At 38.4% G+C, this 20402-nt stretch overlaps 1 protein-coding gene across 1 annotated transcript in view; it reads left to right on the top strand.

Moving 5' to 3' along the window:
• Positions 1 to 17879: 17879 nt before the first annotated feature.
• The window catches only part of PLPPR1 (phospholipid phosphatase related 1), a 328325-nt gene continuing 325802 nt past the window's right edge, over positions 17880 to 20402 (top strand). Inside the window, exon 1 of the mRNA XM_073876658.1 lies at positions 17880 to 17962. The gene's annotated coding sequence lies outside the window, so the exon portion shown is untranslated. The remainder of the gene's footprint in view (positions 17963 to 20402) is intronic.

Below are 20402 nucleotides of genomic sequence, written 5' to 3'. Positions count from 1 at the left end.
TGAGTTCTCAGATAAGTATAGCAATTATCTACTTCATTTGACAGTGGACATTTGAAATAGCCTTACAGATCATTGACAGTATTCCATGCCATGAAGAAGACTACTGTCCAGTATAAAATCTATGGATTAAATTTTATTTCAACAACTAGTTCAAATGCCTGTTTTTATGCAGCCTTTGTGCTCTCAAGTACATCAAGACAGGTCCTGTAATACTGTACTTGTTGTATAACTAACTTGGGTATGCAGCTATCTGGGACTCCCTCTGCTTGTCAAGCCCAGCTCAGCAGCTGCTCTGAGTTGGTTTGGAGATTCTCAGTCTCTTGTGAACTGTAACTGAGGTAAGGTCAGTGGTGGAACTGAGGCAATAAAGCCAATTGTATTGCATCAGGGCCCCTTGGGCTATGAGGAAACTTTGTGGTTTGACAAGTTCCACCTGGTAATGAATGTGGGCACTGAATAGTCTGTCTAGCTGATTTACCATTCTGTCCTTGTACCTAACGCACTTGCTGCATATATTTGTAACATATATGTTGAGTACATGAATTCAGAGCTAAGCAAATTGGTGGTAAAGAATGAGCCAAAAAGAAGAAAAAGATTGTTCTCTACCCAAATAAGTTTGTTAAATATTAACTAAGTTGGCAAGTTTCCTTTGCACTCTGGAGCATCTCAGATCTTTAGTATGTATTGTGAACCCTCAGGAGAAGGATTTAGCAAGGCAGTTTCCCAAGCTTTTTTTGAGTGTAAAACCCTTTGTTCTCAAAGTACTGATTAGCATCTCTCTGCAGTACTTGGACTAATGCATTTAAAAATCAGTATGATATAATAAGCAAAAAAAATGTGCTCGACCTGATTTATTTTGCTACTTTTAGAGGTATTCGGGGTGGGGCTGGGTGTGTGTGCACTTGCATGTGCATGCACATGCTGGGCCTTTATGACAATTGAAGTACACAAATATTTGAACAAATCCATAACATCTATAATCTATTTTGATAATAATAATAAATTATTCTGTCAGTTCTGAAGTAACATGAGTCTTAATCCTTAATCTGTCAAATGGTTGCAAAAACAAGTTATACATCAGGTCATATAAGCTCAGTGTGGGGATGGTTCTGGTGTGCATTTCCATTCAAAACACCAGGGAGGTTGTTAATTGTTAAATAAAGGTTACTGAGCCTTATCTGCTCTCTAGAGTTTCTGGAGACAGACATAGGGAAGCCTAGGTATCTGCATCTAAAACTATCCCAAGTGATTCTAAAGCAATTAGGTCAATGGATGACAGTCTGGGTAATACTCATATAAATAACATCACAACATTAGAGTGGTCAAGTGTATGCAGCTTTTCTAATCAGAGTTTCTCTTTCTTGCCAGTTCATACCTTTTAGGCATTTTACATTTTATATCTCCTCCAGCTTTGGAACAGATTATAGCTGTCCTATATTATGATATAGAGATTTATGTCCTTACAGGATGTTGGCAACCTCTGCATAGAAAGAGGTAAGGAAAGCCTAACTCAGACTTCGCTTCGGGACCCATTTTTACTAGTTACATTTGTGGGTAAGATCTTATGTCAGCAAGGGTTGATCTTGTATATTGAGTTGGAAGCTGCAGGAATGGTGAGGAGGGGAGGGATGCCATCCAAGCAAGGGAGATTGGGTAAATCCCTTTTGAGACTGGATTCCCTCACATCTGTCAAGCTGGTGGGCTGGTAGGATGGGGAAGCATGATGACCAGTGTCATAGGCTCTGGATTGAAGGTATTTTGACTCTACCACTTAATAGCTCTGGGACCTCAGCAAGTTACTTAACTTCTCTGAGCATTGGTTTTTTTCTTTTCGTTTGTAAAATGAGAATAACAGTAGTATGTATCTTACGGGGTTATTTTTGAGGTTTAAATGAGATGGTTTCTATAAAGTATATAGCCTTATACCTGGCATATAGTAAGCAATTAAGATTAGCAGTTATTATCTTGAATGACAGTGACCTTGAGTGCCTCTGTTATAGTATTTACCATCTAATTAAATTTAGTGATATTGGTGATACTGTCTTTAAAAATTGATCTTACATGGAACAGGGTTTGGAGCCCAATGAATTTGGGATCGAATGTTAGCTCCATCTCTCACATATTTACAAGCGGTGTGAATTTGGGCAAGTTATTTAATCCATGTGAACCGATTTCCTTACCTGTAAATAGGGATAGAGTACCTAAGGATAAATGATGGCTGTCATCATTGCCATTAACTTTGAGTTGCTCAGGCACTTGCCAACTCATTGTCCTTGTAGGATCAATTTAAGTGTTCCTGCATTTTTCTTTTCTTTTTTTTAAAGATTTTATTTATTCACTTAGAGAGAGACAGACAGAAAACATGAGAAGGGGAGAGAGGCAGAGGCAGAGGGAGAAGCAGATTCCCCGCTGAGCAGGGAGCCCAACATGGGGCTCGACCCCAGGACGCTGGGATCATGAACTGAGCTGAAGGCGGACGCTTCACCATCTGAGCCACCAGGTGCCCCATTCCTGCATTTTTCTAAACCTCATTTCATTTTGTTGAGTTCATTGAGAAGACTCCCTGACTTTCCAACAGGAACGAGAGAATGCCCAGAGCGCAGGCCCATTTAAGAGTTCCAAGATCCATCCCAGTCAGGGAATGAGTGAGAAGAGGAGGCAACCATGAGGTGTGGTGTGAAGAGAAACCAGGTTCTAAATCCTAGGCAAGGATGAGCTCAGGTAGAAAAAGAAGCTCCAAAGTGTGCAAGACCAAGCTGGGAGTGAATAGAGAAAGCAATGTATGAAGCAAAGGTTTGGAAACAGGGCACAGGCAAGGCAGATTGAATGTTTCCCAGAGGCAGTGTCTGGAAATATTCTTCAGGCAACTCTCCAGAATGAGAGGAGTCTTTCAGGAAGTTGGAGACGAAGCCCTTGGTTGGTAAAGAAACTGTTAAGGGAACCATGGTATTTTGGACAGTGCCACCTAGTATAAAGTTACCATTATTTTTACTTTCCATATACTGTGAGCTCCTTGAGACCAGGGCCTATGTCTAATTCAGTTCTGAGTTTCTGAATCTCCAGAAGTCAGATAGTAAATGTTTAATATGAGTTGGTTCAGAGAGATCAAGGGATCAATCTTGTGTATTTCATTCCCTTCTATTTCTAGGTTACTTATTAAAATATCTCAGGGTCCTTAAGCTTGATTATAGGTTTTGCTGAGAAGGTTTTTCATACTTTCATCAGTCCAATATTTTTTGTGATAAGAATTCAAATTTATTTTATTTGTCTAGAATAGTTATTGGACAGAATATATTTCCTGCTTAGTAATAGTGTGTATATTGTACAGCAAGGAAAATCTAGGAGCATTTTGGAAGCTTCAGTATTTTTCATACTTTTTTTTTTACAAAAGATTATAAAAATGTATGAAAATAAAAATGGAAAAGGTAATTTTTACTTTGCCAGGTAAATTTTGTACTATTAATTTGATATGAACGTGAAAAAGTTAAAACTTGGCCCAAATAAGGACATACAATTTTGGATCGTAATGACCCCATGTGAGGATTCCTTATAAGTCAACTGGTGTGCCATATAGAGACACATTTTTATGATGTCTCTGATGGAAAATGAGAAAATTTGTATTACTTAAAGGAAAGGAAATTAGGAGACATTTTTTATAATCCTCATCATTGTCTCTTAATTTTCAAAGAAAGTAATCACAGGGTAATTTGGGAATATTTACATAAAATTATTTAAAGAACTGTATTATATTACAATATCTTTTTTAAACACCAACGTACTTCCAACACCTGCGATTTCCTTAATCAGGGAAGATCTCTTTTTCATTCTCTTAGTTGGGAGCTGTACTCGGATGCAGAGGTCCTGATCAGCAGGACACTTGAAGACAGAGCTTGTGATTAGGAGCTGTCTATTTGATTCTGCCGGTGGGATGCACTGGGGCCTCTAGATTGCAGCTGAGGACTGAGAGTGTTACGTGGCTTTTTGGTGCGTCTTTAGAATGGAAAGAACTCTTACCATGATAGTTGCCACAGTAGAGATGGTCAAAGTCATTTAATATTAAATCACAACTTAGAAGGGATCTCGTCTTTCTTTTACTCCTTCTGTCCTATATTTTTTTAACTCTTCTCTATTTTAGAGTGACATCATCACCATCATCCTTAAACCCATTAAGCATAGAACTTGTCATTTGCTGAATTTCGATAGTGGTTTGTCCTCAGCTTTAGTTCTGCCTTTCTTTGCTGTTGACTGTAACAATAAATTTTAAAATAATGGCAGTTAGCACTTACCGCATATTTACTCGTTCCAGACATGGTGTTAAGTAGTACATACACATTTTTGCCACCGTTACGATCATCTGTGTCAGGATCCTTCTAAATGTAAGTAATTATTAACGACTTGCAATTACAAAGAGACTAAGTCCTTGTTTCTGATTTGGGAGTTTCCTGTTTTTGCAATGTCTTTTTTCCCCTTGTGATTACTGCATGTTAGTGATGATTGTGGAAGAATCCTAAAAATGCTGCAGTCGGTTCTACAAGCCTTTGGTGGTATTTGTCACCTAAAGTTTTCCTTCTGCCGGTTTTTCTCAAGGAGCAGCCTATCTCTCTGGCGATTGTTCAACTTCAGCTTCTACTGTTTTTCACGCCTTTGGTATTATTGGTATAATTCATTTCTCATTTAGAGTTACAGTTGAAGGAGAAACAATGATGACCATTTTCAGGATGCTCAAACTTCTTTATCCCTACAAGCAAATTATTTTTGTCTTTATGTAAGTGCCGAATTTCGTCTGTAATTGTTAGATAAGAATTTTTATAGTTCTGGGTAAATCTAAAATTATTTGAACTTCCATGAACATGATTGAACTGCAAGTTAGACTTGAATTTTGTGTCCAGGAATTCCACGTTGGGCCAGTGTTGCCGCTGTCATCGGAGGCGTGGCTGAGAACAGGGCTCTTGACCATTGCTGCTACTGCTCCAAAAGTCTTAGCATTTAATATTTACAAAGTGCCTTAAAGCCACAAAATCCCATGTAACCCCCAAGACTTTATTAGGAGATTTGCTTTATGCATAAAGGAGGAGGAGCTACACCTTCATGGGAGCTCTGGTGTCTTCAGTTTCAGAGGCAGTGGACGTTGCACGGGGCACAGCAGTGTGGCCACTTCACACCCCAGGCAGAGGGAGCAGGCGACCGGTGACCTCTGTCATGTTGTCTTCAAACCCTCAAATACAGAAGTCATAATTCCACCTCCAGATCTCAGCTGCCTTTGGAATGCCTTGTGACTATTAACCCAAATGAGCCTGTTTCTCTTCAGGGCGGCAGCATTTGTGCAGCCGAGCTGCAAAAACACACAAGCTGACTGGCCTTCTGATAAACTGCAGTGATCTTTTTTCCAATTTTAGACAGTCTCCGCTGACTACCCCCCTCTCCCAAGATGGATGCCCTCTGGTTCCGTTTCAGCAGGTGGTGCTCAAGGTCCTAGAAGAGGAATCTGTATATTATATATATACATACCCCCAAGTATGTAGTATGTGTGTAAACACATTGAAAGAGGTCCGGAATTATATCCAATAGTATCTTAAAAGTGGCAGCGTATACACATATAAAACCACACTCAAATTATCTCTGAATAATTGAACCATAAAATGCACGCTTCTTTGAATGTTCTGCGAGAGAGTTTCTGTATGGTTAACTAGCACTTACTCTTGGAAAAATGTAAATCCTATAAATCCTACAAATCTGTGTAGCCTCATACAATCCCAAATACCTAGTTCTGCAACTTTCCAGCATGCTTCCATGGAAAAGGTGAAGTAAGGTGATTGGCCTTTGAGCCAAGAACAGCAGGCTTAAGAACCCTTCTTCACGAAATGGCCCTCGGGATTTTAAAAAATCTGAGTAAATGATTCGTCCAGTTAGAAACTTTTCTGACTCATTTTCTGCCCAAGGCACAGAGAGGGTGTAGTGGTGGTGGAGTTGCTCCGGAGGTGTGCGAATGTAAAGCAGGGTTGTTGGGAAAAGCGTGAGCCGGGACCCTGTTATGGATTGGTCCCTCTGGGCACAGCACTTCGATTCAGGGTGTATGGCATTCCAAAAGCTGTAAGCATGGAATTACAAATACACAAAAATACCAGAGTACAAGAAATGAGGTAGAAACTAATTATTAATGCCAAAAAAGAAAATTTTACACATTGTTTAAAGATACACAGTAAATAGACTATGTCCTGGTAATGGAACCACATAGCTTGGGGACAAAATATGGGGACTTTTTATGCATACATTTTACAAATTTTTGAATTTTGAATTATGTGAATATATTATCTACTTTAAATTAGAATAAAAATAAAACTTTTAAAAACTTTCCAAAATCGTTTCTGCCAATTATTTTACAGTCTCCCTGCCAAGAAGTTCATGTGTGATGTGATGTGTGGCGGGGGCTTCGAAACTGAGTGTCAGTGGCAGAGCAAAAGTTTTAAAACAGTCCTGTTATTTCTACTGAACTTTTGAGGAAAGCCCCATACAAATTTGATTCAAGAAATAGAAAAGATTAAAAAAACCAATAAAAAGAAGGAAAATTATGAAAGATTGTCCAAGAATCCTCTCCTAAATAGCTAGGGGTCTAGATTCTTTTTTACACCTGAGGTTTAGCCAACCTTTTAAATGAGTTATTTCTATGCTAAACTGTTCCTGTTCATGGAAAAAGTTGTTCTTTAATCCATTTTAAAGAATAGCTCTGACATCAAAACCTGATAAAGGCAGCATAAAAAAAGAAAAATACCTGCCAATTTCCCCTTTTCTTTGAATAGCAGCGGTTTTTCATAGCTTCATTGTCCTAGTCTATCCTTGCCCGCTCCTGGGAGTGAAATTCAGAAGGGTCTATCAGAGATGCTGTGTGTTCTTGTCTAAAGATTTTATAGATGAGACTTACATGCAGATAAGAAGGAAGGACAAAGAGGGGCACCTGGGTGGCTCAGTCGTTAAGCGTCTGCCTTCAGCTCGGGTCCTGATCCCAGGGTCCTGGCATCGAGCCCTGCGTCGGGCTCCCTGCTCGGCGGGAAGCCTGCTTCTCCCTCTCCCACTCCCCCTGCTTGTGTTCCTCTCTTGCTGTGTCTCTCTGTCAAATAAATAAATAAAATCTTTAAAAAAAAAAAAAAGGGAAGGACAAAGAGGGGAGAAAATAGATTATCAGCTCAAGCCAAAGATTAGAGTTCCTATTATTCACTTCAGTTACAAACTAGATCCCCATACACATCTTTCCTACAATACACACATGCATGCACACCTACACATACACACACAATGCACACACACACACATCACACTACACACAAACCTACTTCTCTATTTGTTTCATACCTTTCTACCTGTATACACCTCTGTAGTGGTCTTTGGTATTGTGCCCATTGCTGCCAGTCCACAAAATGTTTCAGGTAGTGCATTTCCCATCAACTCCCATCAACTCCTCAGTCTCCTCTTGTCCTCAGATTCTTACTCTCCAAGTTAGGAGCTTCTTTCCAGGTAAGCCGTTCTTTCTCAGGAACACATCTGTCCATTTTCAATGGGTTCCATTAATCTGGTCCGGTTAGTACTGTTTTCTTCCAGGCATCTATTCCCAATTTCTTATGTGTGGATCCTATTTGTGCATTTCGTTGGTCATTTTCTTGGGAATTTGGGGAAGGGCAGCTCTTAACCATCATCTTGTCTGGAAGTATCTTTACAGCACTTAATTAAATAAGGTACCTGTACATTTTACTAAAACTGATTTTTGATTCTCTGAGGAGTCCCTCTTACCACAAAATGAGAAAATGAGGGCACACTTTTTTGTTTTCGTAGTACATTTTATTGTGAAAGCAATTTGTTGATTTTACTTTGAGTGTAATTTCCTTCTTACAGAATTGGAAATAAAGAAAAAGTATATTTCCTCTATTTTTCCTTCACATGCCTCAAGTAATGCTCTTATTACTTATGTTTGTCTTCCTCTTGCATTCTATGCAGAACAGTTAACTGTGTACAATTATTCTTGCTCTTGTGTAAAGAATTAGCAGTGGTTCCCATGCATCTTCGGAATTCCATTTCTTATCTTTTGTACCACATTACTCTCTCATAACCAGTTCTAGCTGCAAATCTATTATGAATTATTTTATGGGCAATTTATTCTTTTCTTTCCAAAGTCTATGTTTTTTTTTTCCTGTTAACCACTACGTGACAAGTGTTTCAATTTATAATTTTTTAGGAATTCCTTTAATGTCCAAAGCATCTGGTAAAATACACATGGGATCACAAGCTTCCATTTGCTTCAGTACATTTTCAATTATAGATAGTGGAGTGCTTAGACCTCCTGAGCTCCCAGAACATATATAATCTCCCATAACTGCTGCAGATCTCCAGCTGCTTCTATCATTGCTCAAACTGGGGGTCTCAGGTGGATCAGTGTGCAAGATAGTCCACGTGGGATTTTAAACTGTGTTTGTTTAGAATTACAGATTGATGCTTGCCACCACTGCCTCTCAAACACATTCAAAGGAATAATAAAAGCTCTAGCAGCCTGGTTTATTTTCCCCGCCACCCCAATGTAACTATTGGAGAGGAACCATCATGGTGAAGGGGAAATATTACAAACCCAGAGTCAACAGATCTAAATGGAATAGAGTTTTACTGCTTATTACATGCATGACTTTGGACTAGTCCCTTAACTTTTCTGAGTCTCATTGAAATGGGGTTTATATTAGAAGCTACCTCAGAGCAGGACTATTGTGAACATTGATATGGTAATGAAGGAGCCAATAAATGAGTTTTTGAAATAGAGTGAAGTGTCACAATGCTCGAACATGTGTCAAAGTTTACAAGATCCATAGGCCTAGATTTCAAAGGCTGGCCGTGAGGGCCGGCCCTACCCTCCCTTCCCCAGTACCCCGCTCCCATCAGTGGCTGTCATTTTCCTCTGCCAGCAATTCCCTGGCTCACTCTTGAGGACAGGTTTCTTCTGAAACAGAAGCTGAGGCCCGCGGTGGGCTCACTCTCAGCACTGTTCCGCTTGGGACGTGTTGATTTTCAAAGTGTGAGGAGTCCAGTGGGCAGTTAGATTTAGAAATAAGGAGCTCAGTAAGCTTAAAATTCAACAGGGAGGACTTGAACCAAAGAAATCATCTCAAATAGAGAATCAGCCTTCTGTATTAGGAGGCCTATTATAGCATTCTTCACAAAAGAGGAAAAAAATTAGAGTCCACCCAAACATCCAGTAATAAAGGACTAGTTAAGTACACTGAGAAAAAGAATCACTTGGCGGGATATTATACAATTTCAGTGGTTATATTTATGGATACTTTAGGTAATTCAGAAAATAGGTTGTAATGCTTAACAAAAAAGCAAAATGAAAAAACTCAGTATACAATTTGATCTCAGTTATGTAAAACAATTTTGTAAAAACAACAACAAAATGAGTTCAGATGAGGTACACCAACATATTAATGGTAATTGTCTCTGGGTTGTGAGTTTAAGGTGATTTCAATTTTCTGAATAATTTTCTATACTTTCAGATCTCCAGTCATGGCCATATGTTGGAGGCAGAAAGGGTGGCTTTTGCCAGAACACTGACTGGAGTTTTATGAGGGGTTTTAAAAATGTTGCATTATCTTGGAGAGTTTGCCATGGCCGGGGGTCAGCCTTCAGGCTGTCACCTTCTGGTGTTATCAGAAGGTCACTTGCCTAGCCTGTAATCAGAGCAAAGGAAGGTGGTTAGTCTTGAGATGTATTTTATCATGGCCCAGGGGAAACATAATAAATCATCCCTGCCCACAGCAGAAATCACCTCTCCCGTGAATCACAGGAAAGCTCGTGCTCTTCTGCCTGAACAGTGCTGAATGAAATGCGGTCAGCCTCTGGCTCTGCCTTTCCCTTTTCCATGCATTATCCTGACCCTCCTCTTTGCCTGTAACTAATTAGGTTTCTGCTTACCAAATATCACAATCCAGTAAGCTTCCTTCAGTTCACTCCCAAATCACAACTGTTCCTTTCACAGGCATTTCTGGTTCACTTCACTCATTGACTAGTCCTGTCCATTGTGTGTAAAACTTAGTTCTAAATTCTTAAAAAACACTTTAATACCATCTTAATGTGTTGGTAATGGCATATGCTCATTTTCACAATGGAAAAATGCTTATGCTTAAAATGCAGAGACTGGTTTCTTTGTTTTATAAACACACCCAAGGATGCACTTAGTTATATGTGTGGGGTTTTTTTTGTTTTTGTTTTTGTTTGTTTTTTTTTCAAGTAATCATGCTGGAGGCAATCCTCTGGCCACTGCCAAAAACATTCTTGATTTTGTCATTTTCGCTTGATCACCTGCCTTATTGTTCAAATTCAAAATGATTTTTGGCTGTTTCCAAATTACTCATCCACTCTCAGAGAGCGTAGAAGCTATCTTTAAAAATCTACAATAGGGCTCTGGAGTCGTCAAGATCCATAGAGGAGATGCAGAGATTACTTACACTGGGTCATGAGAGTTTTCCTGGAACAAGTGTCCTCTGGAAGAGTAAGACAACCAGGATCCACGAGCCGCAGCTAAAATATCAATTGGTAACTTAGTGGCACATCTCATCATCACTCAGACCTTGACATAACCACAGCTGTAGGGGACACTTTGAGTCACTGACTCGGTTGGCTTCTAGTGTATAGCAAATAAAACTGTTTTATGGCTTGTGAGAAGGTCTTCATCACCTTTAAAAATCCCATAGTTCCAAGAAACAAATAAGAGAAAGAAGACTAGGAATTGATGTGTACCATTTGATGGGTACTTACCATATTCCAGATAAGACATAATGTATTATTTATCAAATATATAATATTTATTTAATTTTCATAGCAATCATCAAAAATTATTAATATCCTTATTTTATAGAAGATTAGCCTAAGGTTATAGAGAAATAGTTTCCCAAATGTTATTTTTAGTAAATGATGCTGGAATTTGAATCCAGTTTTCCACAGCTCAGGCTTGCTCCATGACCCTGTAAAGTGGAATTCTCACAAAATTCATTCTTGGCTTTTGGGAAAGGGCTTTTTATTTTCCATTTTGGGAGTCTGGAAATTCGTGCATCACATGTTGGATAAAATTGGTCCTCCTGATTCTGTGGAGGTGAGGAGTAGGTGAGGGGGCGTGTTACAGGCCTGCAGTACCAGGGAGATAATCCAGTGTTAATAGGGTGACCTTTTATGAGATGCTTGGGAAAGCATAATACTTTTCCCAAATGCAGATTTCTACTTGAACTTAAGAAGGGTGCAAGCAATAATAATAATAATAATAGCTTACATTTATTGAGGCTTTTCTCCGCCCCAGGCCCTGTGCTTAGAACTGGCATGCGATAGTGGCTAAATGTAAGCTTTCAGCCAAAAATATGCCTTTCCAAGGGACCCATCATTAACTGTCTCTTCTGAGGGGTGGACTAAGAGGGATATTTAATTATGGAAAATAGCACTATAGAATAAATATTACATACATATTCTACATAAATATATGTAATAGGAGACTGGGGGCATAGGCATCTCTCAAGTCAACATTAAGGTATCAGTAACAGCTTCTCCAGGAACATTTGACTGCCCTTCTTAGCTATTGTGCTCAGAGAAGTGGATGAGAGCTATTGGAAAGAGTTTTAAGTTATACAGACTCAGTCCACTTGGAGCAATAGCCATAAGGGATCTGGCAATAATATGGGCAAATTTCATGAAAATGTAAATTATTATGGTTAGAACTTGATGCAGAATTTGGCTATGAACGCAAAAGTTTCTTTTTGTTTTTGTGGGCTCTTTTCCTTTTGTGAACTAAGGAGAGTGTTTCCCCAAAGCATCCTGGCTCACATCCATTCTTGTTTGCAGCATGTAGTACTGAAACATACATACATCTATATGTGGACCATATAAGCTATAGGTGGCTCTTTCTTAGGTGAATAGTAATGGTTTTTTGTGGTTTTGTCGTTCTAAATTTAGCAGTGAAGGATCTCCTCTAATTTTAACAAGTGAGTTCACTCCTGTAAAGGCGTCCTTGCGTTTTCTGGGGCGTAATTCTTCTACACAGTCAATGACATTTTCTGTTCTCTGTGGACCTGATGCTGCCTTCTTTCCCCAGGCAAGCATCTTATTGATCGTCCTCAGGGTTTGGCCAAATTAGACCCGGGGAGTGTGAAATTGGTGAATTCACAGTTCCTGTATCTCAGTGACTCTATTAGGTCACCTCTTTAGGGTCTGGATTTAAGTAAATCTATGACTCTGGGTAAACCATGCTAGTGAGAAAAAAGTTACTATACACATTGTCAAGAAACAGGGCCATGTTGGTTCTAATAAAAATAAAGTACAGTGGTTTTCCAAAGTAATTATAATAACCTCAGTGGCACATTTTTATAATTCCATAATTGTACAAAATACTTTGGATATACATTGTATCATTTAACCATATAAGTTAGGTATTACTGTGCTCATTTTGCTAGTGAGAAAATTTAAACTCAGGAAAGTTATAATTTATTTGTGATCACAGAATCATTAAGAGGCAAGGGGCACCTGGGTGGCTTAGATGGTTAAGCGTCTGCCATCGGCTCAGGTCATGATCTCAGGGTTCTGGGATTGAGCCCCGCATCAGGCTCCCTGCTTGGTGGGAGCCTCCTTCTCCCTCACCCTCTACTGTTCCCCCAGCTTGTGCTCTCTTGCTCTCTCTGTCAAATAAATAAATAAAATCTTAAAAAAAAAAGAATCATTAAGAGGCAAAGCCCTAAGTAGACCTAGATCGTATGTTCCCAAATCCTGTGCTCTTTCCTGAAGATTACGCTGGTTTTTCTGCAAAAAGACCTTAAAGTCAAGTAGACCTGCTGATTTTGTATGGGACATTTTGAATTAGGTAATGATATAATAAATTAGTTATTGCAATTATGTATTGCCAAGGAAAGAAAAGTTAGTTTGATTAATATTCTGTAAGGTTAGCCATTGTTACTTATAGGTCCCTAAAGAAACATCTACCATCAGGCTTTGGGAAGAGAAAATAACTAGCCTAGGGCTTTAAGAAAACATGCAAAGGTTTAATCTCATAGAGTGTTTATTAGAAACTTCTGGTTGGCTTCTTTGAATACAGCTGAATGGGTGGTTATAGAGCTATCAAACAGGTTATTTTGACCCCCCTCCCATGTTTGTATTTATTGAACACTTACTATGTGCCAGGTGAAGAGAACTGTGTCCTCACAAGGTGGTGAGAGGAAGCTCTAAAGTCTCTTCCTCTTCTTATAAAGGCATTAATCTCATCATGTGGGTTCTCTGTGCATGATCTCAACTAAACCTAATTACCTCCCAAAGGCCCCACGTCCTAATACCATCACAGTGAGGGACAGGGCTCCAACATATGAATTTTGGGGGGACACAAACATTGGGTCCCTAACACACACCATATATATTGTCATATTGTCATTGAATTTATAATATCTCAGTGGATAGGTCTTACTTTATTTTTGCAGTTCAGATTTCAAATACTACATCATAGAATTCCAGTAAGCAGTTCATATCACAACAATAATTCCTTAGTTTTTGTTATGATGTAAACTGGCATGTGCCTGAATCACGTTTTAGATCTCTGCAGCTTTACAGAATGCAGAGTTTGTGTTACCTAGTACATAATCTATATAATCACTTAACAAAAACTGAAAAGTATAGTGTATTTTCTAAAGGAAGCATTCCCCAAACGCAACCACATTCTTCGATAATCTCTAAGATTTTCAGCATATAGAGGACTATATTATTTTCAGAGTGTTAGCTGGAAGTAATTCGTAAACATAGTATTTTCTGTCATTGTCTTATTTTCATATTGGTATTTCCATTATCTACTTGCTGTTTTCCTTGATCAGAATCCTCCCTAATGTTGACTAATGGCACCAATGGGGCAGAGAATGGAGACATTGAGAGAGCATGTGTATATTTTTAGCTACAAAATTCTCACGGAAAGAGTTGAATGCTTGAAATAGAGTGCAAATATAATCGGATGTTTAAAACTGAACACAAACATAATTAGTGCTAGAGTGGATTTGGTTCCCAATAAACATGTAAATGACTTAGTTTAAAATGTTTGGGATAAAAATATTAATTCTACGTTGTGAATTTAAGAATGCATTTGATAACAAGTTTTGAACAGATAAAAGTATAGTTCATATAAGGTGTAAATATTCTATATGTGTGCCTAAAAGCAAGTAGTTTTGGTAATGTTTAATATTTGTGCTGTAATTCAAATTAATCAAGAAATGTATCACATTTTTTATGAAATACATTAAATTAGTGTGGTTTTAAAATTAACTAGAGTTTAATGGCAAAATATAGTAACAATTATAATTGTGACTAGGACTTAAAATATGAAAAAGAATATATTTACTGGACATGAACCTATGTAATTTTGAGGATCACCTGGCCCTTGAGCATCTTGCAGAGGTAGAGATGCTGATAGCATTCAATAAGGACTTGATGAATAAATAAATAAATATTTAAATATATATTCTTTTTAGATTTTTTTCTTACATCTGAAGTGATCTTCCTTTCAAAAGAACTCCAAACAAACTAAATTAAGGGATGTTCTTTTTTTTTCACATATACATTTTTTTCTAAATCACTGTTGAATTCTGTATATTGATAGTGAGCAAAGAAGATTTTGACCATTTTTATTTTTGAAATTCAAGACACACATCCTTCTGGATACCAGAATGAGGAAATAATTAGATAAAAGGGGTAGAGCCTTGTGAACAAAATATATTTATTAGGCACAAATGGGATTAGGTGCTTTGTGCAAGACACTACTCTTAGCTATATCTGAACTATACTAATATTTTCACATATAACCAGCAGGCTGCATTCTAATAATTTGAAAAAAATCACTGGTTAGCCTTAAATATGCATGAGACTTAAAATTTAACCAGTTTGAATCATTATATTTTTAAAATTATATCTCATAGTTGGGTGAAAAAAATAGTTCTAGGTAAATAGATCAATGAAATATAATAGAGAGCCCAGAAGTAGACACACATAAATATAGCTGACTGATCCTTGACAAAGGAACAAAGGAAATATAATGGAGCAAAGACAGTCTTTTCAACAAATGGTGCTGGAACATCCACACACAAGAAAATGAATCTAGATACAGACCTTATGCCCTTCACAGAAATTAACTCAAAATGGATCACAGAAGTAAATGTAAAATGCAAAACTATAAAACCCCTAGAAGATAGGGGAAAACCTAGATGACCTTGGGTTTGGTGATGACTTTTTAGATACAACACCAAAAGCTTGATCCATGAAAGAATGAATTGATAAATAAGCTAGACTTCATTAAAATTAAAAACTTCTGCTCTGTGAAAGATAATGTCAAGAGATGGATAAGACAAGCCACACTCTGGGAGAAAATATTTGCAAAAGATGCATTTGATAAAGAACTGTTATCCAAAATATACAAAGAACACTTAAAAGTCCACAATAAGAAAACAACCCCCCAAATGGGCCAAAGACCTTAACAGACACCTTACCAAAGAAGATATATAGATGACAAATGAGCATATGAAAAGATGCTTCACATTATATGTCACCAAGGTAATGTAAATTAAAACAAGATACCACTACACATCCATCAGAATGGCCAAAATCTGGAACACTGACATTACCAAATGCTGGTGAGAATGTGGAGCAGCAGAAACTCTCATGTACTGCTGGTGAGAATGAAAATTGGTTATAGCCACTTTGGAAGAGTCTGGTGGTTAGAAAACTAAACATATTCTTACCATACAGTCCAGTAATCATGTTCCTTGGTATTTATCCAAAGGAGTTGAAAATTTATGTTCATACAAAAACCTGCACATGGGGGCACCCACACCCCAGTGTTTATAGCAGCAATGTCCACAATAGCCAAACTATGGAAAGAGCCCAGATGTCCATCAACAGATGAATAGATAAAGAAGATGTGGTGTACACACACACACACACACACACACACAAAACTCAGCCATCAAAAAATGAAATCTTGCCATTTACAATGATGTGGATGGAACTAGAGGGTATTATGCTGAGCAAAATAAATCAGTCAGAGAAAGACAAATACCATATGATTTTACTCATATGTGGAATTTAAGAAACAAAACAGATGAACATAGGGGAAGGGAAGGAAAAATAAAATAAGGTGAAAATAGAGAGTAAGGCAAACCATAAGAGATGCTGAACTCTAGGAAACAAACTGAGGGTTGCTGGAGGGGAGGGGGGTGGGGGGATGGGTAACTGGGTGATGAACATTAAGGGGGGCACATGATGTAATGACCACTGGGTATTATATAAGACTGATGAATCACTGACCTCTACCTCTGAAACCAATAATACACTATATGTTAATTAATTGAATTTAAATAAAAAAAGAGTAGTACACATTGAAAAAAATCTGCACGTGCATGTTTATAGAAGCTTTATTCATAATTGCCAATACTTGGAAGCAACAAAGGTGCCCTTCATTAGGTGAATGGATAAATAAACTGTTACATCCAGACAATGAAATACTATTTGGTGCCAAAAGAAAGGAACTACCACTCCAAGAAAAGACATGGAGAAATCTTAAATACACATTACTAAGTGAAAGAAGCCAATCTAAAAAGGCTACACAATGTATTATTCCAACTATATGACATGCTGGAAAAGGCAAAACTATAGAGACAGTAAAAAGATCACTGGTTACCAGGGATTGGGGGTTGGGGAGGGATGAATAGGCAGAGCACAGAGGACTTTTACAGGACTCCATATGATATTGTAAGGATGTAAGGATGTCATTGTACATTTGTCCAAACCCATAAAATGTACAACAGCAAGAGTGAACCCCAAGGTAAACTGTGGATTTGGGTGATTATGATGTGTCAATATTGATTCATGAGTTGTAACAAGTGTACCATTCTGGTTGGGAATATTGATAATAAAGGAAGCTATGCAAGTGTGCAGGCAGGTGGATATGGGAAATCTCTGTATATTCCTCTTAATTTTGCTGTGAACCTAAAACTACTCTAAAAAACAAAGTCTTAACCCCATTATAATCTTATTCGTACTCTCATCCCCATGTTCTGGTTTTCTGCTCCCCATCACCGTCAGTCAATATCTTTACTATGACAATAAAATTATTGCTTTTTTATTTTATTTTATTTTTTTAAAGGTTTTATTTATTTAATTGAGAGAGAGAGTGAGAGGGAACACAAGCAGGGGGAGTGGGAGAGGGAGAAGCAGGCTTCCCGCCGAGCAGGGAGCCCGATGCGGGGCTCGATCCCAGGACCCTGGGATCATGACCTGAGCTGAAGGCAGTCGCTTAACCAACGGAGCCACCCAGGTGCCCCAAATTATTGCTTTTTTTAAAGTAATTGTTCTATAAGATGTTACTCTATATTATAGCACAGCTAAAATATATTCTTCAGGTGTCTCATGGCTAGTACATATGATTTTCTTACAGCAAATTTGCAGTGTAAAAAGGTGAGAATGTCCTGAAATTTTTATATGTGATTAGATGTTTACTCCATGGATTCTTCTAAAGTCAGAGAGGAATGCAGCACAGTCGTTTCTCAAATCTCATCTGGTATCTCACACAAATACACTGCTTTATGTGACACATTGTGTTCTAGAGGATTTGGTCAGTAGTGCATTAGATCAATAATAACTGTGTTTACCATGTCAAGGTACCATTTCAAGTATATAAAGTATGTAAGTGGCCTATATATGCTAACTCAGACGGACTTTATAGGGAAGAGACTATTATAGTTCTTTTCTTCTCTATTTTAAAGATGAATAAATGGAGGCACAACGAAGTTAAGTAAATGTCCCAGGATCAGAAAACTACCAAGAACAATGCACTGAATGGTAAACTGAGGTAGTCTAGAACCTAAGTGGGGGCTTAATCTGCACAGCAACCTGCACCCCAGGACTCAGTTGGTGACAATCACTGGAGGTAGGTGGGCATCTGTATTGTAACCCAGCTCTGTAGTTGATTTTGATTTATATTTCTGAGTCAAATAAACTAGGGTTTGAATTCTGACTCTCATATTTATTGGCTGTATGAAGTTGGGCAAGTTATTTAATTTTTCTGAGTCTCAATTTCCTTACAAATAAAATGGGGAGCTATTTACTTTAGAGTTATGGGTGAATTAAATGAGTTATCATATGTGAAGCACTAGTACAGAGTACATTTTTAGTCAAGAGATGGTATTGTTACTATTCTGGAGAGTTTACCAGATCTTTTTATGCTCAAGTAACACTCTTTGAGAAGCATTCTTTGGAAGGGATAGAGCAGTTATTTTATCTATAGCTTTCTGTTTGGGGCCTACTTTCAAATTATGCTTTCTCATTAATTCAAGAAGAAATAGATGTATCGTCCATGTTTTGTCATAACTTCCAAGAAGCACTTTGACATATTTCAGAAGAACTCTTAAGACAGTATCTCACAGAAATATCTTGCTCAGTGGGACACATTGTGTAATAGAGGAAATGGCTCCATGCCAGTGAGTATCCTGGCTCCCTCTGGGTCGCTTGATGGGAAGCAGCTGCTTAGTCTATGGACAAGTCGTTGGGCATAAAAGATGAAAATCCAAACAAGACCACCTCATTTGGGCCTGTCGCCTGTTAGAAAAGACTCCAGAGAGCCGTGAGTGATGTAAGGAGATAATACATTGTAATATGCCAGTGCCCTTACGTTCTATACACCAACATTCTCCAGTTCAGCTAAAGACACTCATTACTTTAAGAATGATTGAATTATTATAAAAGAGAAACTTTAATTTTTGTCTTCTAATTTAGCAGCCCAATTCAGAGAAATACTTGTGAAAGGCAAATCTTCTGATGTGCAAGATCCAGGCTGTTTGAGAGGAAATAAGCATTTCAGAAATCCAGAGGTAAAGCCCTAAGGGAGCAGTGCATAAAGTTAATCGATACACAATAGAAATTAAGAGGCTAAATGACCAGTCAGAAGTCCCCAAGCTGGGACTGACAGTGAAGAGAGAAAGGACCCTGGGGAGGAGGCCAGTGGGCTCCATGCTTGGAGAGTCTTTTTTTAAAATTTTTTATTGTTATGTTAACCACCATACATTACATCATTAGTTTTTGAAGTAGTGTTCCATGATTCATTGTTTGCGTATAACAGCCAGTGCTCCATGCAATACGGGCCCTCCTTAATACCCATCACCAGGCTAACCCATCCCCCCACACCACTCCCCTCTGAACCCTCAGTTTGTTTTTCAGAGTCCATTGTCTCTCATGGTTCGTCTCCCCCTCTGACTTACTCCCCTTCATTCTTCCCCTCCTGCTATCTTCTTCTTTTTCTTTTTTCTTAACATATGTTGCATTATTTGTTTCAGAAGTACAGATCTGTGATTCAACAGTCTTGCACAATTCACAGCACTCACTATAGCACATACCCTCCCCAATGTCTATCACCCAGCCACCCCATCCCTCCCACCCCCCACCACTCCAGCAACCCTCAGTTTGTTTCCTGAGATTAGGAATTCCTCATATCAGTGAGATCATATGATCCATTTCTTTCTCTGATTGACTTATTTCACTCAGTATAACACCCTCCAGTTCCATCCATGTCATTGAAAATGGCAAGATCTCATTCCTTTGGATGGCTGCATAATATTCCATTGTGTATCTATACCACATCTTCTTTGTCCATTCATCCATCCATGTCGTTGAAAATGGCAAGATCTCATTCCTTTGGATGGCTGCATAATATTCCATTGTGTATCTATACCACATCTTCTTTGTCCATTCATCTGTCGATGGACATCTTGGCTCTTTCCACAGTTTGGCTGTTGTGGACATTGCTGCTATAAACATTGGGGTGCACGTACCCCTTCGGGTCCCTACATTTGTATCTTTGGGGTAAATACCCAGTAGTGCAATTGCTGGATCGTATGGTAGCTCTATTTTCAACTTCTTGAGGAACTTCCATGCTGTTTTCCAGAGTGGCTGCACCAGCTTGTATTCCCACCAACAGTGTAGGAGGGTTCCCCTTTCTCCGCATCTGCACCAACATCTGTCGTTTCCTGACTTGTTAATTTTAGCCATTCTGACGGGTGTGAGGTGGTATCTCATTGAGGTTTTGATTTGGATTTCCCTGATGCCGAGCGATGTTGAGCACTTTTTCATGTGTCTGTTGGCCATTTGGATGTCTTCTTTGGAAAAATGTCTGTTCATGTCTTCTGCCCATTTCTTGATTGGATTATTTGTTCTTTGGGTGTTGAGTTTGATAAGTTCTTTATAGATTTTGGATACTAGCCCTTTATCTGATATGTCGTTTGCAAATATTTTCTCCCATTCTGTCGGTTGTCTTTTGGTTTTGTGGACTGTTTCTTTTGCTGTGCAAAAGCTTTCTATCTTGATGAAATCCCAAT

This window comes from Callorhinus ursinus, unplaced genomic scaffold (assembly GCF_003265705.2).
Source record: "Callorhinus ursinus isolate GAN/ISIS: 27379988/994484 unplaced genomic scaffold, GSC_fseal_2.0 scaffold24, whole genome shotgun sequence".
Taxonomy (NCBI): Eukaryota; Metazoa; Chordata; class Mammalia; order Carnivora; family Otariidae; genus Callorhinus; species Callorhinus ursinus.
Note: the sequence above shows the minus strand (reverse complement) of the source record. Positions and strands in the feature narration are given on the sequence as shown.